Genomic DNA, 24050 nt, shown 5'->3' on the forward strand with positions numbered 1-24050 from the left:
TTCGGGGAGCACCGGGAGCTCGTGGAAGCCGTCGAATAGCTTCTCTAAGCTGGCTGCCTTTCCCCCAGGGCAAGCTTCGTATCTTCTGCCCTCGTTACGCTTTAACGGTAATAATCTCTTTCGTGGTTCGCGCAGCCGCGTACCTCGAGCATGGTAACTCGCCAAGCGGCGTGTAAAATCTCGATCGGCGAGCCTGAGAACCGGCGTCGAGAATTGACACGCGCTTGTCGGCTGAACTTTGGGGAAGAAACTGCTCGACGTAGACGAGCGAAAGATTTACGTCGAAAGCCCGATCTTCACGGAGCGAGGCGGAATAGTTTCATGATTTCGTGGCAAGAAACGGAACCGTGATGATCCGTGGTGCACGAGAGCGCGTTTCTTGCCACGGGAATACGGCGGATCGAATTCGCGCGAAATCTGCTCGATCACGAGCGGATTCGTCTCGTCGTGATTCGGCCGATATCTCCGTCAATCGTGTCACGGATGGACAGCGCGCTATTATGAACGTAAATGATGTTTCGCGTATCGAGATCATCGGAGGATTATTCAAATTTGTGGCGAAAAGTACTCGTTCACATCATTGCGACGGCGTAACAATATATTCATGTACCACGAACATGCTATTGAAACACATGGTTCCACTGGAAAAAATTGATGAAAAATTATGAATATTTTACGTTCCCAACTTGACGTGACGCCTGAATCACGGCGTCATCGATGAATCCCCTTTTCCAGGGCATGTCGAATCATCCAGCAGCTGAACCTTCCAGGGGACCAAGTTTAAAGAGACGCTTGGCTCATTGTTAGGGGACCTAGTTCCCTACAAGGGGGAGTCTGACTTTTCCGGGCCTCGTGGGCCTCTCGGGGCTAGGAACAAAACAGGAAAGAATCAAGGGAGCAGTTTGATTCCAGTGGGTCGATGCGAGCTCACGCTCGGTCGGTATGCTCGAGGAGTCTGCGATTTGCGCCTGCCTCGAGTGTTCCTCTCCACGGGATGTCCTATTATCGTTCCTCTCTCTATCGTCCCTCTTCCCTTTTTTCTCGCGACTCCCCGCCTCGGCTAAGTGGATTATCAGGGATATCCGTTTGATCTCTCGGCCGAAAGGGCGGCGCGGATAAACTTCCGTACGTCTCTGTTCAGGTGCAGCGGATAAGTTCTTTCGTTCGGTGGGGGCGACAGTTGGAGACTGTACTGAATTTTACAAAAGCCTCTCCTCGAGCTTCGCTCGGAATATCAAGCGGCGCTCTTGTCTCTCGCACGATGGATAATTCGCGTTTTCGGTTGACAAAGTCGGAACTGCTAATTGACTTTGGAGTGGCAGGGATCCGAAAATACATCGTTCTCTGACATTTTAAAATGTATAGATAGAAACTAAAGCTACTTTTTCAATTCTTATAATTACACCAAGGGGATATTAATATAGTGGTCTAAACGAAAAGTAAGGACACGGAGATTCGAACCCACGATCGACACCTTTACCTACACGACCAATCCCATACCCTACGTTTCATATTCTCATTCGACTTCTTATTGTTGGGTATGGAAGGTGTGGATACTACATTCTCTAAATGTTCTCTAAATATTAATGAATCTCCTGTGATATTTCCTTCAAGAATCGTACAAGCAATCACGATACCTAGAAAAGCAAATAGATGCTCCATTAGAGAAGAGTGACATCAAATCAATTTCTAAAGCGGAAATGGCCAAGGCCTAGATTTATCTAAATCGCCAATTTCTCCACCATTTAGACTGTGCAAAGGTTTAGGACGTCCCGTTTCCGCGGATGTAATCTCTCACGCGTAAAATTCACCTCCGAGAAGAGAGTCCGCGCTTATTTCTTCCCCGTTGACACGATTGTTCCCTCCAATTACTCCGCCCTCCGTGTTTTCTCGAGCGACGGTATTTCAGTGCCCCGAGCCAGAGGAAAGTGGTATCGATTTAACTCGTCCTCTCTTCGTTCACCCCGGGTTCCCTCAGGTTGCCACGGTCGTTCGCCAGGACGCGAGCGATGACGTCAACGACTCGCGTGACCGACGTTGAGTAGTAACGGAGACTCGACCAACGGGGCAACGATGACTTCGTTCGCGAGGGTTTCGATTCAATGGGGGTCGCGATGATCCGACAATGGAGCTCGAGTTTGGACGAGGGAAAAGAAGTTCCATAAGGGGACTCCTCGGAGGGATCTCCAGCGAAATAACGAGTCACGCTCGCCCGGTGGCGCGATCCACCCGGTGAAACCTGAAAGGGTGAAGAAGCGAAACGGGGAAGAACAGAAGGACGAACGGGGATGGCGCTCGAGGGAGAAAGGAACGGGCTGGCGAGAGAAAAAAAAAAAAGAAGAAGAAGAGACGTGTGACAATCTTATTGTCGTTTCTGGATCCACAGAAAAGTCGTTCCTCCGTTGGCACATCCAACAATGAGACCCTCTTCCTCCTATCCGTTCTTCTTCGCCGCCACTTTCGCCTCGTCTATTTTTCTATCCCCTCTGCTCGGTTCGCTCGTCCCGTCCGTCAAAGTCCCTCGATGTGCAAAAAGCAGTTAAAGCGATTAAAGTCCCCGAAAGCTCGGCGAGAGGCGAAGCGCGATAGAAAGCCTTGCGAGGTCTTTCGTCGGTTTTTCTCCTTTTTCCGCCTCTGCCCTCTGCCTCCATCTTGGGCGCTGGACGGGAGGAGGCGGTGGAGGGGTTGGGATATTGCGACTCCCGCTCGAATTGCCTCGGGCAATTGCACCGGAATCCAACTTCCATTCGGACTTATTATTTGAACAGGGGCAGTCGCCCGGCACTCTGGTGGCTTAACGCTCCTCCACTTCCGGCATCCCTTCAGTCGCCCTCTTTCCGCATTCCTGTCACCGACGTCACGCGATCAAACGCGACCGATGGATCGTGAAACGCAACGGAAAACGAACCTGAAACCTGTTCAGTAATTCTTCGTCTACATTAGATCTTCGTAGATATTGTTAGGTCCGAGTCAAAGCAAAGGTATTTGTTGAGTCATCTTTGGAAGAGCTAAACTTTTACACATTTAGTCACCCTTCGACCAGGCAGGGTTGAATTCTCAAAGCTTCGTCACGGTTATTAATTACGATACAGCGGGATGAATCTAGAAAGATCGTTCATTCGCTGAGATGTTAATAAACCGAAGGACTCGTAAAATGATAACTTTTGTAAACTTTGAAGGGACTAATATTTTCACCCCGATGGTTGATTCTTACGCGATTGGACGCGGGCCTTGTCCTTCTTTTCCTCTTACTTATGTACACCGCGTCCAAAATTCATGTTTCCCATTCATATACAGTCGACGTAAATTTGATCCTATCTCTCCCCTCTTTGAAAGGCCTGGCTGGCTCAACGCGAAGCAGAGATGGATCTTCCACCTTTCCTGCCTCGTCTGCGAACCCATTGCGCTGCTTCTTCTCCGTACCGTGCCAATCTCATCCGTACCAATCTTTCATACCACTCTGCTAATTTTCATCCCACCTGTTCGCGAGTCATCTATTTCTACTCCACCTCGCTACACCTCGAAATCCCCAGGCCTCATCCTCTCATTGTTACAAGTATTTTCCCTCAAAAAATGCCCCCTGCTTCGTATTAATCTTCCTTCCTAGATTTGTCTTACGATTAATTGCGCGGGTAATACTTTCGAGGTTACGTTCAGGAACAGCCCCTAGCTGCACCTCGCAATTACGTTATCGAACAATATATTCTCCAAAAGCTTTGTTCACCATCTTTCCAAACATTCATTCCTAAAACTAAATGTATTTGAAATAAATGATTGCTGATTCTTCATTTTACTTCAACATCGATTCGTAGTGGTAAAGACTTTCCGGTTACCCAAACGGTTAATTCATTTGGCAAAGACCTTAAGCGCTAGGGGAACTTCCTCTCCCGAGTCCACGACTTAACGATGCCTTAATACACTAAACGAATTCACGAACCAATTAAGAACTTTTAAAGGTATCATACGTGCCCATCGACGAACGTCAGAGTTATATCGGGTGATCCGTTAATTATCAGCAGGAAATTAACGCGTCCGTGCTGACGAGTTCGATACCGGCGAGGATAACCGCTCCATGAAATCTCAATGAAGTCGCGGCGACGAGACGCGATCAAGGTCGTGCGCTAATAATCTCTCTACACCCCCGCGATCAGGTTCGTGGCTGAAACCTAAGCACGCGCGGGGTCAAGGATTAAATCTCTCGTCGCGGCGAAATCTCCGAACCGGAAGAGCAATTACTACTGATTGACCTCCTCGCTTGGTGCTCGCTACTCGAACCGTGTAACGGGATTAATAAAGGTCTCGGGCGTTTATAATCCAACCGCAGGGACAAGGGAAGGAACCGCCACTCGACGAGGGGAAGAAGGGAAACCAGGGAGCACGTGCTTTTCTAAACTCGGCATCGAGGCCTCCGCGAGTCGATCGCTTTTTTATCAGCGCTAATTGCTCGCTGCAAACGGCGAGCGCTCCGCGGTAAATTAAGAAGCAGGCAGCGCGCGTAATCGAGAACGCTTTCTCGGCTAACGCTCTCAGCGCTTGGAAGGCTAATTGGCCGCGAGACAATGCCTACTTGGCGCCGGCATGCGAGCGAAAAACGCCGTTTAACGAATGCGTCGCGAGTCGATCGCGCCGCAAGGGGACGACTCGAGGAATCGATAAACCTGTGTCGATACGCGGAGGAGACCCTGATATTTTTGTTTTGAATTTCATATGGGCGAGAGCATTATTTGTTCTGTGGAAGATTACTGTCATGGTAATAAGATGTACTTGTTGTAGTAAGATTATATGCATTGAGAAATTTAATATTACGAGGGAAAAAAAGGAAACGTGGAATAATGCGTAGGACAATTGAGTTACGAGGAAAGAAAAATAAAATAAAATAACCATCGGGAGAGAAAAAATCAGAGACGAAAGCTACGGTGAAAATAGAATGAAAATAAATGATACGCCAGCTAATGCATACGCCAGCTGCTTCGGAGAGTTACAGTAGAAAGGATTTTACGTACCAGACAACAAGACGGTTAATCAGCTTACGAGATGAAGCGTGTATCTTTGTTCCACGTTTAACCAACCGGATTGTTCGAATAGAGGCGTAACATGATCACATTTATGTGTCCCTTGAGCGAATCTCGGGCATGCATTTTGTACTAGTCGTGCACTAGTTCAGGACCTTTTAGCTGGGCGAGAGCGAGCAACATCAGCATAATCAAATACAGAGATGATCTGTTGTAAAGCAAGAAGAAGCTTTTGACGGAGAGGTAAAAACGAGAGAAGGAACGTAGACGGAGGAGATCGAGGTAAGCAGCTTTGAGCTTAACAGTAATGCAAGATTCAAAATTCAAGGAAGAGGCCGTAGCAACGTCCAGATTTATAAGATTGCTTTGCAGAGGAATGACGGTGAGATTGAAACTAATTACAAAACAGTTTACAAAAGGTGCTAGGGTCGGACTAAAGCAGAGGATATTATAGGATCGAGGCTTAGGTAGATCGATAGCAAAGTTGAGTTTCTCATTGTTGATTAAAACAAAAAATTTTAAAGCACCGATTGATTTATAGCTGTAATAAGTTCTTGACAACTTATCACTCAACTAAATATGCGAACGACGTAATTAAAAATACTCGACTCTATCAGCGAGCCAACGTTCTCACGTCGAACACGACAAGAGCGATTCTGGGCGGCGATAAAACGTCGAATTCGATGTTAACGCTCGCGGCATGAGACTCAAGGTGGAAATGCAACGCGCGAAGGCCGCATATCCAAGACGATCAAACGATCTCAGCCAGGTTGAAACGTCGATCTATAATCGCCGGACGCGAGAGCGTTTTTTTCTTGCTTTTTCCTTTCTTTTCTGCTTCGTTCTCGTTCCTTTTTAATCGCTGTCGCAGCTCGCTCTCAGAACGGCGCGGTAATTGGACTGGATCGTAGTCACAAAGTCGATAACCCAACGTAATTGAATCCGTAAGCAGACTGTCGATCAACGAAGGAGTCCCCGTAAGGCCAAACCCTCCTGTGCTCGGTTCAATGGAGAAACGCTTTAGTTTTGCAGCTGGCAGGAATGGCGAAAGATGAAAGTTCGCGTCCCGTTGGTTTTTCCCGCTCGACCGGGATCCGTGTGTCGTTCACGGTAATTTTTCGTTTAATCGTGCACGCCTGCCTCACCCGGAAATTTCCTACCGTACGACGTATATAATAGGGGACACAAATGCGTAAAGGGGATCGCGAGAGCCACGTGATCTCGCTACGAGATAAAATTGTCCCCCCCACAAAGGGAAACTGGCTTTTATGCCAGCGCCTGCAAACATCGAAAAGAGATACGTCTACATTCGCAATGGAACAAATGCTGTTCGCATGACGTGAGCACCAATTACACGCGACCTTTGCCGCGTTCTGTCGAATTGCGCGTCGCTTTTGCTCTCGCGGCTCCTTTTTTTCGCCATCGAGTTTCCACCTCGGTAGTGTTATTTTTTCCGTGGAATTTAACGTACACGTTTGTCCGAATTATCCCGAGCATGAGACTTACGGTTTGTCTGTTCCTGACATTCTTGGTGAAAAATGTCGGGCTTAGTCCTTTTCTTGTATTAAGAATGATATTATTTCAAGAGAGACGTTTGGGATAATGGCACCCTTTTTAAACAACGTATACAAAAAATAGTCTTCGCGGTGTGTATTCGTAATTTTAATTCATTAACTTTACGCGTGTTTCAATTTTTGATGTTTTAATTGTAAGTTTTTGGAACGCTCATTAATGTCACGGTAGAATCATCGTAAACGTATACAGTCAGTCCCATAAATATTCGTATCTTCTATATCTATTGAAGAAGTTTGTTTAAATTAAATGGTAGGTTTGATGTTTCCAAATGTTTGTGCAAATATGTTGATGTATATATAAATAGATACACTTATAAGCATATTCATATACATATTTATAAAAAAAACTTCATTTGGGAATATCAAAACTATAATTTGATTTAGTCAAACTTCTTCAATAGACATAGAGCGTACGATTATTTATGGTATTGACTGTATGTAGAAATAAAAACGGAAGTAATACTGGTGACCAAGTGTCTATTTTTCTCAAGTAGAATGAAAATATAGAAAAAGTCTAGAAAAGCATTGTACAAAGAAAGGACTGACAATCTAAATCCGATCGCCTCAATTCAATGTATAGGACCGTAAGTCTCAGACCCCTCGATAATTTCCAGGGGAATTCAACGTAGCCAGACTATCCTCTTCTCGGATCAAAAAATCATTCCAGGCAAACAAAACCTCCGCCCTCCTTCGGGAGCGAGTCCACCCCCGCGATTGGTATAATCCCGTCTGTGTCATGCCGGAAATTTCCTCCATATGACGCATAATGTGGGACACGCGTAAAAGGGGGATCCGAGAACGGGGGCTTTGTGGTCCCGGAGCGAGATAAAACTGCCTCGCGATACAACGACTCCTCCGCGACCTCCGAGCATGAGAATCTCGGTGCAGTGGGGTCCGCGGGATAGCTATCTCTATTCCTCTTCCTCTTTCCCGATTCTTCTCCTCTCGTCCCGTCGGTGAGTACAGGAGAGACGAATGAAAACGTCCGCCCGAACAGAATAATTCATTGTCCTCCTGAAACCGGTGGTGCTTCACGCTTGTTTGGGGAGCGGATTCATCTCGTTCGAGCCTCGGTGATCCTCGACGAAGGCAAGCCGAAGCGTCCGGATAATCCCGCGGAGGCTGCGTCTACGGTTTGTTTTGAATTCTTAAAGCTCCGGCTCCGTAGCGAGCTTTATTGTTCGCCGACGACCCCGCGCGATCGCACATTTTTTCTTTCCACCGGGACAATTCGAAATTGATTCCAAGTTGTGCTCGGTTAAACAATCGGAACGGTAGCGTCGAGAACAACAATGCCCAGCATCCGCTGCGCCAGACCGAACCTTCGACGCGTTCCTCTGAGAATATCATGCTCGCGATACTCTGGAGGTAATTCGAGCAATTATTCTTCGAGACTCGAGCTGGATACTACGTATTAATATTAACAGAAGGAAGGGAATCTTTATTTCACGTGCGATACCAACGGTATTTAAGCTTTTATGATACGAGGATTTAAATATACAGTTCAAAAATCGACATTAATTTATTACCAACCTGATACCTTACCTATTAAATGAACAAATGAAAAACAGCAGACACGATCGTGCCATCATGGAGGATTGAGCGGCGCGAATCCTCGACATTATCGATACGAACGTGTTCGCAGCCGTGACACCCTGAAAAGCTATTCAGCCGAACTCGTTCGCAATTGACGGGGAGCGTATCGGATATTCTCTGAGCGCGGTGTCCATCAAACTCCCACGACTGTTTGCCGCGTCGAAGGGAAAGAAACGCAGCTGGAAATAAAGAAGGACGCAGAGCGAGGAGTACACAGAGCCACGGGAAAAGTAGACAATGAACGACGAGCAGGGTAAAAGGGAATATGAGAGTGAAATGGAATACGAAATGAAGGGAGGCTTCTTGTGTCCACGTTGCCACTGTCCGTCAAGGTGGTGGTTACCACCTCGTTCCCGCTCCAATGGGGCCTACCTATGGTCATATATACCTTCCTTTTCGTTTCATCCACACCACACGGCCTCCTCCCCTCCCCCCAAGTTCGTTTCCCCTCTCGACTAACCCTCTACGGCACGCGTTGTATGTCCGGTCCGGTCCCTTTACTTTCACGTTTTTGTATGCGGGGTGAGCAGCCCCGCCGCACGGTGGCCAGTGCTCGAAAGGGGAAAAAGCCGATGGAGTGGGACGGAGACGAGGAGGCAAGAGAGAAATCCTCAAAAGGCACAAAGGACGCCCGCATGCATTAAAGGGTAACAATTCCTTCGGCGACAGAGGTCGATTCTACGTGTCTGACGTTTGAAAATTCGTCTGCCCGGTGGCCACGCGACCCGACGCGACTTTTCCCCCACCCCACCCCACCCCCCCTCTTTCTCTCCCGAACGCCGGATAATGTTTTATCCAACACGCTGCGTTCGGAGGCGGACACGGACCTGCATGCTAATTTCATGCTAGACCCCCGACCTCTTTGTTCCTCTTTCTACCCAAAATGACGAATTACAGCGACGGGGATGCCGGAAGGTCTGGTCCTCCGATGAGAAAGGAAACCCTTTATCGGTGCTTGGAATACGCGCCGTATGTTTCGCAGACGCAAACCGATTAATCGAGTTTTGGTGGAAAGAAGCAACATGTGGCGGCAGATGGTCATCGATGAATTTCACGGATTAATTGCGAGGTGGCAAGTGAGAAGAGGGAATTTTCGAAATTTAATTACGCAAGGACCAGTGTAAATTGAAAATTTGGATTAGTCATTTGCACTCTAAAGATGACTCTCGGACACCACTAGATTCGATGCAACAAATCAACCAATAATAATGTTTGTTTAGATTTAATTTTTTTGGAACTTCAAGTATCAATAAAATGATGGTCGGTGAGGCAAAGCTAACCCGATTCACAAATTTCAAAGTAGAATTCTCATTTTCTAAAAAGTTAATCCAAGCTTACCATTCGTGGCAATAGAAAGCTAAGAAAGCATCTCGAGTTGCTGGTAGATATAAGAAAAGAGGTCTCGAGTGCAAAGGGTTAAAATTGTTTCGTTCGAGGCTTTGTGTTCGTTTCAATTTTAAGTGGGATCCTCTTCAACGAATTACAATTATTTACCCACAGGCGTATGGACCCTTCGAGTATTGACAGAATAATTTTGACAATTTGTCAATGGAGTTCGTGTCGTAACAGTACATGAAATCATAGACGTTCATCCGATGAACTTCATCGAGTGAGACTAACAAACTACACCGAGGACGCCTAGGGCGTCTCCATCGACCCTTTGTGGCGGGACACTTTGGAGCACGAACATTGGACAGAACGGACAGAATAGTTGTAGAACAGACTTTTAAAAAAGTTACAAACAATTATGAGGTAGTCATATCATACAAGTTAAATTTCACCCATTCTAACACTCGCCCACTTAGGATTAACCCGCCTCATTCTCGAGTTTTTTCGAGAAACTCCCATACTAAACACATTTATCGCATAGTCTTCCCTATCGTCAGATGAAGAACCTCTAGCCTGTCGATATAAATCCAACTTATTTCCGATAAGAAGGAAACCTAATCCATACGTTAGAAAAGGAAGTAACGATGATCCGTGGCGGGCGACGTTCCAACAATATTTTTTTCCCCCGTCAACACGCGTTCGCTAGATTTATAATACCCAGTCAGCTCCTCGGTTCTAACGGTTCTCCGAGCAGAATTTTAGTGTTTCTTATCATCGGATCTCCGAAGGCATCGAATGCTCGAGCAAACGAGCGCGCACGCACGATCGTACACAGAATTGATTGTAGCTTACGGGTAACCGTTTAGAGACCGTATCCGCGTCGAGGCGACCGGCTCTATAAAGTCGCCACGGCGGAAATTATAACTCGGATGCCGCGGCGGGCCGCGTAAAACGCCCCCTTTTACGAAATAATTTACCAGCCCGACTCGTTAGCGGGGCATTCAGAGTGAGACGCAAAAGGAAGAGCCTTGTTAGCCACGCGTACTCTTCTCTCTCTCTCGTACCATCTCTTTGTCTGTCTTTTTATCTCACTCGTTCTCTGCTTCGGGCGGTACAACGATTTTTCGGCGAAACGCCGAGTCTCCCTCGCCCCCTTTTATCGAGTCTAATTGATGCCTCGCGATTTGCATAAAGTCGGCCAGGCGCACCGAGCCGTTGACACCTTCGAGAAATTTTAATGTGCCCCTCGGTATACCCGTTGATAAAGTGTGCGATACGTTCGCAGTTTTACTCGCGGCTAATAAAGGCGTTCGTTTCTCTCGCGCGAGAAGTATCCCTCGGCTTTGGAACCCCCTCTGGCTTTAACGCAACGAGTTACGACGCGTCGTTACACGAATGTCGCGCCGCGAATTCAACGTTCGGGGACCACGAGTCGCGAAGAAATCATTTATTGCCCGAAGCATCGTAAATTGGGACTGTTGGACATCCTGGGATTCGAGTGTATGCGTCGCGTCGTGCATAGGTTGATCGCTAGAAACGCCAGGACAATGCGAGCTACATAAATTACGATAGGACAGGAAGACGTTTGGAAAAGTAGCGGAGGATATGCGTTCGGCCAGAAAGTTGCTTTAGGTATATTTTCACGTTTTATTCAGTTGAATGCTTCTAGTATAAAGCCCACTATAAGTAGTACACGAGGATAGATTCGCCCATATTCAGTGAAAACAGGTCAAATAATTTTCAATAAGGAACGATCTATTAATAATATTCTTCTAAATCTTCAAAAAAAGAGCGACACATCTGAATTTCTTCTGAGTAGACAAAAGTTATAAATCCATCGTTAGAGCAGCACGTATCTAGTCGTATTCTACGAACACGTCGTCGCTAATTAGCCAGAAGAGGTTCAGGTCTGTATCATGGCAACTACATTCGCCAAGTACACGTTACAGAGTCTCCCGTAAGTAGACAAACACACGGTACACGATTAAACTGTCACAGACACTCGCGGTATTTAGCGGTGAAGTAACTTGGTACAGTGCTCGCAGACAGCATCAATTTCCGAGTACCAGACAGAGAACGTCTCATTTTTCGACAGAAACACGAGTGTTTTACAACGTTTCCCATCTTTCACTCTTTGATTTAAAATCATATTCGGAAGTTTGTAAGTAGGATCGATGTAAATGTAGGAAAATAAAAATGATTGGGGTGTCCAAGCATCGACCACGACAGCGAAGAATACTTGTTTAAAATTACCCGAAGAAAAGATTTTAAATGTCAAACATGTATCTCCGACAATAAATCGCCGGCTCCCGATAATTTCTCAGTCAACTAAACGTCACCTTCGGAAGGTACTAAACGTTGCACGCCACTCGTTGACCAGGATCGTCAGGAACAAAGAATTTAATCCCGCAGGAATGGATACATTTCTATTCCGTGATCGTTTAAATTTTACGAGGAGCCAGGGGGGATTCTAACGCGTTCGAGCACGAGTGGCCACTCTAACTTTCGAAGTGGCAGCTTGGCTAAAAGCTTTCCGCAATTTTCGAAACGATTATGATTTCGCGAATGGTAATGAGGTCAGGTCCGAACGCATTACGCTCGACCGGCCGCGGCGATTCCTGCTTCGAAGTCACGACAGTTTAATTAATTTATTGACCGGACTTTTCTCGTTATGGCAAGTCCGTCGCCGCTCGGACTGTTTAGCAAACACGAAAGCGCACGTTCTCAAGTAATTACCCTGCACGGCTTGATTTACAGTTATGCCCTCGCGACTTCGCGTTTGCGTTTCTCAAACATCTCGTAATCTTGCTCTCGAGTCGGAAATGGGAAACTCGAAACCGACGCGTTTCCTCGACGAGGCGAAGATATTCGAAACTAAAATGTTTTATGGTCGATAGTAACCTATGCTTCCGTGTCCTTCGGTGGAGATACTCTTCGTCAATGTTGCGGCTATCTTCTGCAGGTATCAAATGACAGACCGTTATTATTTAATACCCCAATTGAACGATAACTGGAGGACTGGAGTCTATCGTTTACCTTATCAAACATCATACACCATGCGCAAATGCTTCCGCGATAAATTTGCAAGACTCGATGCTGACCGAGGTAGTTGCACAGTCTGTATCGGATTGTAATAATTGTATCCAACGGTCGTTTATTTGTCTAGCGACAGAAGAGGATAGTGATTTAACGCAGTCGTAACATTGCTACAAAGGAAACATCAAACACGCCACTGAAATAACTCTGACTTTTATGTCGGCTAGAGACGCGAAGTGGAATACGATTGCCGAGCGTTTATAAACGAATCGAATTCGAGATGCGAAAAGTTTCTAACATTCTCGATCCGTATGTGCATCGGCCGAAACTAGCGTAATTCGTTCGAAATAATGCAACCAAAGGACTGCTGCAGAGTTTCGATCGAAATTGGCTATTGTGAGTGATAGTTCGTTTGGTGTATTATTAGTCGGGTTGCTCGATTAAGAAATAATTGATGGATTGGTTTTACAAAATAATGCGGATGAAATTGTACAAGAATGAAATAGATAATGCTTTTCGAAAATTAAGAGAGGATAGTATTAAAAATACAAGAAACATCTCCTTTTAAACGAAACAGGAGATTTATGAACATAAAAATGCTAAATGAAGTTTCTTGCCCAGCGCAACTTAAAGGAAACGAATAGATTTTACTTTGATTCAATTAAAAACGAAAAACACTTCTTGCATCTCCTCCATATACCAAAAATCTACGCTTCACCGTAATAGTACTCCAGTTACCCAAAACGTATCGAAGCTCCTGAACCATTCGTTCGAACGGAGCTACTCGTGTATCAAGAAATTTCACCCTAACATCGAAATATCGTGCCAGAAGCGATCCCGCAGCCTGCCCGGCCCGTTTCGACCATATTTCGCCGCGCCAATAATCGAACGCTAGCCAAAGAGACGCGATATGCGCGTTCGTCCATGCATCTTCCGGCACATTCGCTGCTTCTACGTGGAACTCTTCCCGTTCGTCTCTCGCGGGTCATTCGAGCCAGAGGATTTCAATTTCGCGTTAGCTCGGAGCGAAAGGGACGAAGGATCGAAGAGGTTGGCTGGAAGATAGGACGGGAGGGAAAGAGCCCGGAGAATTGGAAGACGAAGCGAGGAGAGAAGGTGTCGCGGATAAACGATCTAGATAGCGGACTTTATGGTTCCGCGGGATTACGGGTCCGTTGCATAAATTCCACCGAAGGGCATAATGTAAAGCTAATACGCCGGTTCTTCGAGTTCTGGGTAAGGGTGTTCCGCAATGCCGCGATGCGCGCGGTCGGCGAACGGCGACAGATCGCGGAGAAAGAGGTGAAAAGATGAACGCGAGAGGGAGGGAGACGAGCGGCTGGGGAACGCTTGGGGAATAGTAAATTTTCGTTGCAGCGTCGTTATTAGCATACAAGTATTTAGAATGAGTTATCGACCGTTCCGTTTATCCCCCGGGGGTGGATATATTTGGTACAGTCTCTCCTACGTCAGGTGTATCCCTCAGGAGGTAGCACTATATCCTGCATATTTTATCTCTCTGTTGTCCAGCATCGTTTTCCTTCGGAGAACGTGGTGGGAGAGGTTCTGCCAGTGATTCATAAGCCTTTTAAGCTCGTGGCATGATTCTTCGTTTTCGAGAAGTGGATAATTTGAGTGTGATATCAATTTGCAGCATCGTGTATTTTTACGTTTCAAACTTGCGGCACCTTCGATGAAACATTAGCCACTAAACAAGGGGCGGAGACGAGAACGAGACGCGCCACAGGGGTGCAATGCGCATCGTGAGTCTGTCGAAACGTTTCCACTCTTTCGTTCTCCTCGCCACTTGCGTTAAGTCTAAGCCATTCGGATTTATGATCGGTTTAACCCGTCGAATCGATCCTGCGACTATAAAGAATCGTCGTCGGGGCATTGTGGAGCAACAACGACCGGTTAAAGGCAGCGTCGCTTAAACCGGCCCTGACAAATGGCCCAGGCCGCAGAAATCGCCGCTAATCGTTGCGCTCGCAAATGCCCACCCTCTTCTCTCCGCGATATCCGACGATTAAAGCAGTTTTGCGGTCGGTCTGCGGTGTCGCAGCCTGGCATTCTTACTTTATTAAGCGAGAGTTATGCCCTCGTGTCCCGTTCGAGGTCTCCGTGTCGGGGGACGGACAATGATGTACAGACTTTCCGAGAGGACTAACGAGGGAGACAAAAAGCTCGACGTCTAGGTCGTTTCACCCACGGGATTGACGATTCAGCGCTTCGACAGGTGCTATCGGGGACCTAAATTTCACGCAACTTTCACGAGGGCTCGTCCTTCCGGGTCGAGTCTAATTTTCAGGGACGCAACGTAGCAGTTACCAAAACTGATTGATGATAGCTACATTAGCGTGAATAATTACGGAATCGAAGTCATTTTGCGTAGGTACTTATCCGAGTTTAGGGATATTCTAGATATTTTTATTATTATTATTAACCCTCAAAATGGCGAGCAAAACTAACGAATCTCCAAAGAAACTACAATAATCTATAAAAAAAAGAAAACAACTCAGGAACTGTGCACAAATCAGTCGTGAATTTGCGAATTGCATTACTTCAGGGATAATCTTAAGTTCACAAACACCGAAGTATATGGCAGGCTGGAAGAGGTTAAAGTGCGCCTCGGCGAGCGACGTCAACTCCGAGTAGGTGATTCTCTAATTATTTCGAGCAGTCTAATATCCCAGGGTGAGCTTGTTAGTATTCACCCCGAATAACTTGTACAATATTAAGTTCGCGCTCGGCTAGGAAGAAGCGAGAGTCTCTCTACCGACAGCGGCGAGATCGCGGCATGAATTTAAATCCGTCGCTTGGACCAATCTCTGTTTCTACGGACGCGAAAAACCGCCGACGGTTGAATCAGGCAATTTGATCACGGAGTACAAGACTCAATTTCCCCGTTAATTCCCGCCGACGACACGCGTTCGCCAAGACTTTCTATTCATCGTCGCAGCTTTCGTTTCCCCTCCCCCGCCGGTGGCTTTCCTTTCCTCTCCACGGTGTCTCTTCGTTTCATGGTCTCCGCGCGAAATCAGCCGCCACGAGGTGCAATTAGAAAGCCATTATGATCCGCTGGTCGCGCGCGTGTGCTCATTGTGTAACGAACAGCGCGGAGGGCCTGGATTCCCGTGGAGTTTCTACACCTTCTGTCGACCAGAGGGGCGGAGGTGAGGGTAGATGGATGTCCGGCAATCAGGTGCAGAGACCCCCAACCGCCTTCGGATTCGTCCAGCGCGGCAGCTGCCTGATATATTCTCATTGACGCGGTGACCCATCATCAGGAATGACGATGGAGTCGTCATGGTACCCATGCTACCTCCAAATTAGGCACTCTTCGCGGCTGTGATTCATCGAAAGTAAATAAAATCTAAGGTTTGAGATAACCGAGCAACTATTTCGTTTTCGATTTTTCAATGATTACGCCGGAAAATTACTGTTCTATGCAATTTATGTTTCTACCCCTGCACTCCTTTCTTCTTGAGTTGGCAAGGTTTGATTTGAATCCCATCAGGATTGTTTAAGACATTGCCGAGACATCAAAATATTGTTCTGAACCCTCATATGATCATTGCATCTTTTTGTGGACCCTGCATCTATCTCAAAATATTCGAAAAATCTCTGTATTCCCTAGGGAGTTTCACCGTAAAGGCAGCTGTAGCCATCAGCGTGTCCCCGTGGCCACCCGTTGTTTCGTTTTCGTGTTTGGACGATGACGCGGAAACGAGCCCGAGAAGAAGTCGTCGTTGATCCACTCCACAACGTTACGGACCAGGGGGATCCTTTCGGAAATTGACCGTGAACGATTTACGCCTTGCGCGGCAAGTGATGCGTGCGACACCGCCACCACCCTCGAGGACCAACTTTTATCTGCTCTCGTGCGTTTTGCATTCACTCGCTGATCTCCATTGCCGCGGCATGCTTTAGGCGTGATTTGCTCCGAATCGTCCGAGGGGAAACCGAAACTCTTAGGTTTAGCTCGTTGTCTCGATGGCTGAAGTGGATGAATAGGTCAACCGTGGTTGGATTTAAGGGGATGTCGATTAGGGACGTCAGAAATTTCGGGTTCTTTTCGCTGGATTTTATGGAGCCATGAACTCTTGAACATTGGAGATACGCGAGTTGTTTAGGAATGTATAAAGGTGAAGGAAAATTAATGTTAGCCATTTTTCTCATTAGCTATATAACAGTATTCGTTGAAGAAATTTAAATTCAGGTGTGTACATATAACATTATAACCCCCTTGTAAAATAGTTCATAGTTTAAAAAAATGATTCACTCAGTTTTCACGTTCATAAATCCTCCATAATGGATACGTAATGGAGCGATTAATGAATTCGGTAACTGCAGAATAAGACAGGAACAATTCCACTCGGAATGAAAAAAAAAGGGAGTTCGCGTACCAGTAAATCTAGCAAATGGCGTGCATCGTTCGCGATCAGGATAATGGATTAGATACGAACAACTCCGAAAGATACGGCGGTGCTGGACGAAGGAAATTCACGACGCCAATTGTTGGCCAGCTTGTCATTTCGAGCGACGAAGGAAGGAAATGTAGCCGAAAGTTACGGCGTTCAGACGGCGAGGGGTGCTTTCGTTCGCAGCCGAGAAACGCGAGATTTTTCGGAAATTGACCGTAAACGACCGGGTCAATTTACCCTCGCCAGGCGAAAGTGACGGCTCCGGTTCGCTTCAATCGATTCGAGACGTCCACCGCCCTTAAAGGGCGCCAGAAAAATGGGAATTTAAACGACCTCTGCCACGCGAGGCTTTCTAGAACCTTAATTGGAGCAGAAGACAAAGGCGAACGGAACGCCTCGAGAAAATTGAACTCGACGTTTCCGAGGATATCCAGAAATGTTTCCTTAAGCCAAGTGACAGAGGTGGGCAACGATTTATTCAAAAACTGAATTCTTCTATTAATAACAGTAACAAAATATAATATTAAAAACACAAGAAGAAAGGTGTGCATACTTTTTCATAAAAGAAGCATAAAACGAAACGTTCGTAAATAAAGTACTATACTGTTAATATGAAAATAAAAATAAATTGAAGAAAACCAGGTGAAAGATGTTTGCCCCTAAAGAAGACAGTACGTGCAGTCAAAATGTTGAATAGTCAATGAAATCTCCACTTCGAGATACTCAATTCTGTAATACTAAATCCAGTTTCTACTCGACGACGAACGCGTAAACAGTTCTTCCTTATTCGTCGCTCGAAGCGTTTACGCGGTTGAGAATTCTGTCCATCTCTGGTCGACAAGAATGGCGTCCGATTCATGGCTGGAGGTAACGAACCATTTCCAACGAGGTCTCCGGAAAACGCGATCGCGTATCAATTTACATCCGTAATGCCGAGCAGCTTTCGAAATCGTTGAAAATGCATGGGGATGCTCGGATCCGATTCATCGGACCACGTTGAATTCGCCTGCAACGATCCGACGACCGGTCGTGTTCATTTCCGAGGAGTTAATATTCAAAATGAACATTAACGGGGACAGTGTAGGGGTACAGGGCTACCGTTAATCTTCGATGGCATGTGGGACCACTCACGGCAGGCCGCGGGTCGCTTTATCGCGCTCGCGTTAATTATGCAAATGAATAATTAGCATTTCGATTATTTCAACGATGCCACAGACACCGACACGGACCAAAATTTATCGATTCTCTTTGAAGCGAATTCGTCGAACCTCTTCTGGGATTCTCTTGATCTTCCAGTTTCGAGGCGAACACGCTCGTCAAACTGTCGTCGCGGTTATTAATAATAAATTACGCGATAAGTTACGACGCGTGCCGCTTTCGACCGCCCTCGTGCAAACGAGACCTCCTCGTAAAATTTGTGACGGCCTTCGAAAATGAAGACACTGTGAAACGAGTCTCGGAGAAGACTAGTCGTGTATTCGTTATTTATAGAGGACAGAGGACACAGTTTCCATAATATATAAATTTGAATTCATTAATCGGTAAAAATTGATTTCTATAATGTGCTTGTGAAATTATTCTGTCGTCTGTGCTCCAAAATGTCCGTCCGGCGGACAAGACGTTGTTTATAGACCCATTTTTCTTAGTAATGATAGTCAGCAGCGCAAGTATTACTCCCATAGCGCTGACATCATAGCGATAACGCTTCTTCTGATGCCACTCATACAAAAGCTGCGCCTACTAAATAAATGAATTTCTTATCTTCCCATTGGACGTCTATTTTGTAACTCCCCAGGCCTTCAATCAATTAAATCATAAACTGATAAGAAACGAAAAAGTGATTTCTCTTCATTTCGAATAATCAAATAAAAAATAAAATTCTCTTCTAAAATAAGATAAGATTCTCTTGCGCCCTTTCCTTATAATTCAGAGGTAACCCTAGATCCAACACCAATGTGTTTAACTGAACATGGTAAAATTGGTGGAACGATTTTGAGGGAAACCGTGTCGCAGGTCGCCAACTATGTTTCTAATCAAAGCACATCGCCGAAGTCGGGGAGTATTCAGCGGGCAGGATTTCCGACGGTCGATTCGCCGGAAAGAAGTTCCGCGCTGCGCGATGGTACCGGCGGCAGCTACCTACGAATATTAATCGGTCGAATTTACCGCGGAGAGCGGTCCGCTTCCACGAACTCGCGTCGATTGATCAATGCGAAGCGAATCGAGTCGAGTGCAGAAATAAACTGTTAGTCTTATGAATATATTCATACCGGTTCATCAATATTCAAAACCTACTTTCCTGACTGCGCTTAAATCCACTGAAATCGGATGTGCCCCAGCTCCCCGACGGGAACGAACGATTCCCGGTTTTCTCGTCGTTAAATTTTACGATCGTTCGTCTCGCGGCCTGTTCGCGGCAAGGGAAAAAGAGTAGGACCCCCGAAATCGACGATGAGTATCGGAGAACGATCGTGGATCATTTTTGTTGCTCGGTTCGCGACTTAAACTGCGTTTGGATGACATACAGTTGCACCACCTAGTAAGAGTACCACACTTTCACTCTTTTCTACCCTCTGTGTACACGAAGGAGCTGAAAGCTATCCGAACACTCAAATTCTTGTACCGTAAAGAGTCGAATGGTCTATATACAATCGAGCTTCGTTTGACCAACCGTCTTTCTTTCATAGAAGATCAGTGACAATGATGATTAATCGACAATCGCGCAGACCTGAGATACATCGCGTCCGGGATCATCAAAGTTCGTCTAGCAAACGCTACCGGAGCGATCGTCGATCTGGGTGTTCTCGCAGATTCGATGCACGCTTGGACCGATTCCAATTCCGTTCGTGCCCCTTTCTCTTTCGCCCATCATTGCCTGTTGCGTCATTTCGCGTTCGCCACGGGCTCCCGAACGTGAGAAGTATCCCGAGGGTCCGAACGGGTCCGAAGGAACCATTTAGGGAACCAGTTCACGTCGCGATTCGGAAGATCTACAGAGGCTACGGACAAATAGATCACTCCGCTAATGGACGGCTTTCTCTGCTTCTCGATATTACCCGTCTCCCCAATGGAGCGCTTCGGGGCAGGAAATTAGCAAGTCTTAAGAGATCCCCCGTGTTAATCGTCGCGGCTGATTTCTGCGGCGTCGCTTTCGGACAATTTGCCACGACGAAATTTCATTTGTCCCGTTCCCTTTTGCGCGCCATCGCTCCCTCCACCCCGTCGAGGGTCTCTTCTCGCTAATCCACCTTATTTCACTCTCCGTCTCCGTTGCCCTCCTTCGATCCGCGTCTCCGTCTCGTCGAGTAGCTCGAGAGCAGAGCTTAGCGGATTAATCGATGTTATCCTCGACTGTTCGGACCGAAAACCGTGAAAACGTCACTCGACTTCGCCTCGTGACACAACGCCGCAGGCTCGAACGACGATGAACCAAGAACGAAATCAGATTTCAGCCGGCTGACGGCTTTCTAACAATAAGTCGGATTAAAGGAGGCCCACCTCGACACGGCAGGGCATCCAGCCGATCGATGATACACTCCACGATCGTGATTACGCTCCTCCTGCTTTGGGATCTCTCACTCATCTTGTTTACCGGGATCAAGAGGATCTTTGGATAGAGCCAAACACGCGATAACGCTGGGGAATGAAGATTTCTCGCGCGGAGTCGGAACGTGTGCTAGAGAGGGACTGGAGCTTTGGAGTTGGAGTACGGGTTTGATGATCAGAATTTTTGGAAAAGTTGGGATTTTACGTAAACTGACCATCGATAACGTTATTTCACCTCGTGGAACTAAGGTAATAAGTGCAATGGACGCTACAGTTGAACTTTTTTGAGGGTCACCGAAGTTACTCCGATTTAAGCTATACCATGGGATTTAATCGATTTGGAGCACATCGGTGGAAAAGTAATAGAATGGACAACGCGTATATTTAGCAATGAATTACTATTTTGAAAACACATTGTATAGACAACAAAAGATTTTTCTCTAATCATGAACACCGTTTTGCTGCTAATTAAAAGCAGCTTTTAAAATCCGGAGTAGTACCTTGGGTATTTAAAAACAATTGTCTCTTTTTCTCAGCTCTTTCTCTTAAATTTACAATTTCGAATCCTAGCACCAAACGGTACACTTCCGGAGCATTTCACCTATTTTCTACTCCGAGATTTCCGTGCGCTCCGTTCACGTGGCATCCCCGACAACGCCACATTTCGCGCGTCAGCCGGGACGATAATGAAAATACTGTCGTGTTGCTCACCTTATTTGTCGCACCGCTTACTGCACCGACGTCGATCAGGCGTAGAACTCACACACACCGAACAGCACGTAAGAAATCATCGATCACAGTCGGGCTCTCTCTTCCCGCCTTTTCTGGCGATCTCGATGAAAATTCGAGCTCACTTCGCTGGTGGTACACCTCGCACGTTATACATATACAAGCGCACTATGGTCTACGAACTACGCGATTGTCCTCGTGGAAAAAAAATCGTATCCTTCCGAGAAATAAAAAAAAAAATCACACTTCTTTAGTCACTCCAAAAAAAAAAAAAAATAATTAATAAAAATCACTGATTATCTCTGCTTTAGGATGGGTCTTTCGCGACACGATCGGTCCGTTCGGAGCAAGGTCCCCATCGGATGTGAGACACACGTTTCGCGAGGCAAACGATCGGTCGAAAAGCGACGTACCAACCAACAACACCGTACCGTCACGGCGCCACGGCACTAACTGACAGCCTGATGAGAACCTCCAGTTGCTCGATGGAGAGAAGCCAGCGGGGGTAGGGGTAGCCATACGCGAAGGCCTTCTCTTTTCCTCCCACTACGCGAGCATTCGGTCTCCCTCGTGTTCAATCGCGACTCGACTCCCTTCCTCGCGTTCTATCGCCACCTAGTGGTGGTCTGGCAAACTGGTTCTCGGCTACGGGCCTCCACCACCCCTACGGGGTGACCGCGAACCCGGTGGGGGTGAAACGAGCACGTGGGGCTGCCGAAGAGGGAGGTCCGTCCTGCTCGCGATGGTGGGGGACCAGGCAAACCCGGCTTGCTTGGGGGTGAGGTTGCAAAATATGTTGTAGAAATGGGGTGGCCGATGAATGCGGTCGCCCGTAGACTAGGGATTTTATTGATCTTTTTTCTACCCCACGCGAACGGGGGTGGGATGGGGAGAGGGTCGCGTACACTCGCGCACGCTTAATTAAGCGGCTGGACTTACGTCGCGCATACATACCTTGGTGCCCCGCCACCGACCGACGGCTCTGTTACGACGATCTACTCGAATCCCGGTCGACCGAGCCGCTGATCGATTCGTGGTAACTTTGGACCATTGAAATTAACCCTTTGCTCTCGGATGTCTCTTCTGAGAGGACGTCGTAAGTCCAGGCAAAGTTTATTAGTGGTTACACGGGATGAACTTATGAGAATGTAAAGTTTGTAAAAGTATACGATTCCTTGAAGGTTTCTATTTAAACACCACGAAAAAGCAAATAAAAATATGGCACATGTATTAAGATATACATAATAAATATGAGCTTGTGTGACGTGAAAAAAGAATGTATAAACAGTCTACATCTTAAAAAAGCGACAAAGAGCATTTGTATAAGAAAGTACGATGCGGAAACATATTTTGTATGACATGGTGCAATTTGTGAAGATAAATGAGGAAACCTAAGATTGCAACTTAAAAAATGGAAGCTATCTGGAGCCTGTCTCTTGCAAGATCAAGCAAAAGCATTCTTTGCTTCATCATTTCCTCACTTTTTCTTGGGTTTGTCTTGTACAGATGTTCCTGTTGTCTTTCATTGATTACTCTTCGCAGAACAAAGTTTCCTCGGGGGGTATAAGTTAATACAGCGAACTCCCGCCGCCTCTTTCTCTATTTGTTCGCAATCTGGGTCTTGCGTTTGCTAAAGCACCAGTGCCACGAGAGAGTGTGCGTGGTGGTGAGTTACGATAAAGTAAAATTCATACATAAAATAAGCGATAGGAAGGCACGAGGCAACATTAATCACGCGTTCCGTGCGGGATTCTTAATCCCACGCTGATCGATCCTCGAGCCGTCATCGTTCACGAGGATTTATCGGTGTCGTAACCCTAAAGGCCCATAAAATCGCGAGAATCGTGAGATATTGTGTCTTGTCGCTATCGAGCGCCGACTCGCTCGATCGCGACGGGGGCAGCGTGAACCCCGACCAGATTCGGATTAATGTTTACGGCGCCCCAGAGTACACCGTGGAATCCCTCCGCGGATGGAGTACGTATAACAATTTGACAAGTATTAAGAATCGATACTCCACGCAACCCCGATTTATGACTTATCGCCGCGACGCCGAGAGTCCTTCGTCATCGTCGCGACAGCTGTCGATCGATAATTAACCTGCCAACACCTTTTGTCGTCGCGGAACCCACGAATCGGAGTAATTTGGAATCGCGATTGGGAAGCAATCTGGACACAGAATTTCTCCGTCTAACAATTTACCCTTGTCACGAGTACAGATTTTTAAATTCGTAGATTCTGCGGGTTTCCAAGACCACTGTAGACCCACGAAAAGAAAGAAAACACGGACTTTGGCTCGGTTTCACGGCAGAACTGACGTCCTTGAAACTCTCGGCACCGCTCGTCGAATCCATTTCCGCTCCAATCGCGAAATAAACACGATTAATCGTTTCGGACAACTTTGTTTCTCGAAGTTTCCAATACCGCGACGCGACGAGCCTTAAAGTGGATTTACTCGATCCGAATGTATTACCGGTCGGGGGTCGAGAAGCAGCCACTCGGTTCAAAGAGTTCCACCACCCGAAAGCGAGCGCTAATTAGCGATTCGATCACGAGGCATCAGATGCCGGGAGACAACGTCGCTGGCTTCTCTTTGATCCCTCTTCATCTCTGTTTCATTCTCCCGCCCTCTTCGGTAACTTGTCGCGACGATTTCAGTTCGCGTACGCGTAACGCTGTTTGGAGAAAGGTGCAAGGTGCACGCGCGATCCTAACAAAGCTTCAAAGGAGGAATTAGCCAGGTATGCGACGACAGAGGGGGCGTTTTCAGGGCTGGGAATTTGCTGGAAATGGCGCGGGAACCC

General features: G+C 46.7%; 1 protein-coding gene across 2 annotated transcripts in view; it reads right to left on the reverse strand.

Moving 5' to 3' along the window:
• LOC128872919 (discoidin domain-containing receptor 2-like) overlaps window positions 1-22409 on the reverse strand; it is a 138611-nt gene extending 116202 nt beyond the window's left edge. Inside the window, exon 1 of one of the 2 annotated variants that reach the window (XM_054116106.1) lies at window positions 21229-22409. The gene's annotated coding sequence lies outside the window, so the exon portion shown is untranslated. The remainder of the gene's footprint in view (window positions 1-21228) is intronic. The other variant, XM_054116105.1, reaches the window with a different exon arrangement.
• Window positions 22410-24050: the final 1641 nt, after the last annotated feature.

Source organism: Hylaeus volcanicus, chromosome 2 (assembly GCF_026283585.1).
Source record: "Hylaeus volcanicus isolate JK05 chromosome 2, UHH_iyHylVolc1.0_haploid, whole genome shotgun sequence".
NCBI lineage: Eukaryota > Metazoa > Arthropoda > Insecta > Hymenoptera > Colletidae > Hylaeus > Hylaeus volcanicus.